General features: G+C 33.3%; 1 pseudogene; it reads left to right on the top strand.

The window, feature by feature from the left end:
* Positions 1-845: 845 nt before the first annotated feature.
* Positions 846-1967, top strand: LOC107153220 (annotated as a pseudogene).
* Positions 1968-2263: the final 296 nt, after the last annotated feature.

The raw sequence follows: 2263 nt of genomic DNA, 5'->3' as shown, positions 1-2263 counted from the left end.
GGTAGAGAGAGAGGAGGGGAGGGGAGGGGAGAGGTGGGGAGGGGGGAGGGTGGAGGATGGGAAAGGCAGCGGAGCACAACAGACACTAGGATGGCAATATGTAAATCAATGGATGTGTAACTGATGTGATTCTGCAATCTGTGTATGGGGGGAAGGTGAGAGTTCATAACCCACTTGAATCAAAGTGTGGAATATGATATGTCAAGAAATTTGTAATGTTTTGAACAACCCACAATAAAAAATTAAAAAAAAAAAAAACAATTAGTAGATGTTATAATAGTAATTAGAACACTGAAGGAGTAGACATTATAACACTAATGGTTTTATTATTAAAATTAGAATCAAGACAGGAATATTCCGTATTCACATTATTTTCATTGAAACAAAGAAAAAATCCATATAAGAATTAAAAACAAGAGGCCTAAAGATTTTTAATTACAAATAATAGCCTTCTAGAGTGACCAACTTCTATACTCAAGAATTTGGTCAGTTATAAATTGAAAATTAAAGAAAATCACATTTGTAATTGTAACGAAGACTTTAAAAGATTTTAAAATAAATTTAGCAAGCAACATGTCAATCTGAGAAAAATCACAACATATTATTTAAATAAATGTATCTAAAATATAAAGCATATCTAAGATAGAAAACTTAATATAGCATATTAATTCTTCACAAATTAATACATCTTTAATGAAATTCTAATCAATATTGAAAATTTTAGATGATCTTAAGTAATTTTAAGTTGATGATAAAAACCAGTGCCTAAAATTTATGCAAATTTAAAAAAGTGATTGTATAGTTGTCTTACATAATATTAAAACTTACTCTCTTTTTCGTGGCACCTTGTTGGCAATCAGCTGCTCCAAGATGAAGCTGAATATCTGCTTCCCAGCTACTGGCTGCCAGAAACTCATTGAAATGGAAGATGAGCGCAAACCTCCTACTTTATATGAGAAGTGCATAGCCACAGAAGTGGCTGCAGATGCTCTGAGTGAAGAATGGAAGTGTTTTGTGGTCTGAATCAGTGGCAGGAATGACAAACAAGGTTTTCCCATGAAGCAGGGTGTCTTGACCCATTGCCAGGTTCGCCTGCTACTGAATAAGGGGCATTTCTACTGTAGACCCAGGTGAACTGGAGAGAGAAAGCACAACTCTGTTTGAAGTTGCATTGTGGATGCCAATCTGAGAGTTCTCAACTTGGTTATTGTATTAAAAAAAAAAAAAAAAGGAGAGAAGGATATTCCTGGACTTACTGATAATCATTCATAGACTGGGACCCAAAAGAGCTAGTGGAATCCACAAACTTTTCAATCTCTCTAAGGAAGATGATATCCACCAATGTTATCAGAAAACCCTTAAACAAGGAAGATAAAAATCCCAGGACCAAAAAGCACCAAAGATTCAGTGTCTAGTTGCTCCACGTGTCCTGCAACACAAGCGCTGGCGTATTGCTCTGAAGAAACAACGTATTAAGAAGAATAAGGAAGAGGCTGCAGAATATGCCAATTTTTTGGACAACAGAATGAAAGAAGCCAAAGAAAAACACCAGGAACAGATTGCCAAGAGACACAGGCTGTCTTCTCTGAGAGCTCTACTTCTGAGTCCAGTCAAAAATAAGAACTTTTAAGAGTAATAAATAAATAAGATCAGAACCTCAAACTTAAAAAACAAAAACCAAAAATATATTACTACTAAACCAAACTAGCAAACACACTGACTTTTATTACTGTTTTTATTGATGTTGGAATAGGCAAGCAAAAGATACAGGAATAGCAGAAATCAATATGAATACTTGAATTTTTTATAAACTAGTAGGTTATATTTTTATTTCAATGAAAATACTTGTGCTACCATAATTTAACACCCTATGATTTAAAATAAATCTGGTAAATAATAAACTTACCATAAACTAAAATAAAAATATAAATATATTTTGCAAAATAAATAAAATAGCTTTTGCAAAAGGGCACGCCCCAAAATTTTACATTCAAAATGTTACATACACATATAAACACTATTTGCATCACCTTAGAGTTAGAAGAAGCCCCGGCATTTATAAAGGAAAAATAAATTTCTTTAACTAATCAAAATGGAAGACCTTGTGTTTTATTTATTTGTTTAAATGAAAGACTGGAGACAATATACATGAAAGAGAAGAACTTCATATTAGTCTGTGCTCATTCCTATGATGAAATACCAGGGGCACCGTACTTTATAGAGAAAGAAAGTTTATTTTAGCCAATGATTTGGAAGTTCAAGG

The sequence above is a fragment of the Marmota marmota genome, unplaced genomic scaffold (genome assembly GCF_001458135.2).
Source record: "Marmota marmota marmota unplaced genomic scaffold, marMar, whole genome shotgun sequence".
Lineage (NCBI taxonomy): Eukaryota > Metazoa > Chordata > Mammalia > Rodentia > Sciuridae > Marmota > Marmota marmota.
This window is presented reverse-complemented; position numbering and strand designations above follow the sequence as displayed.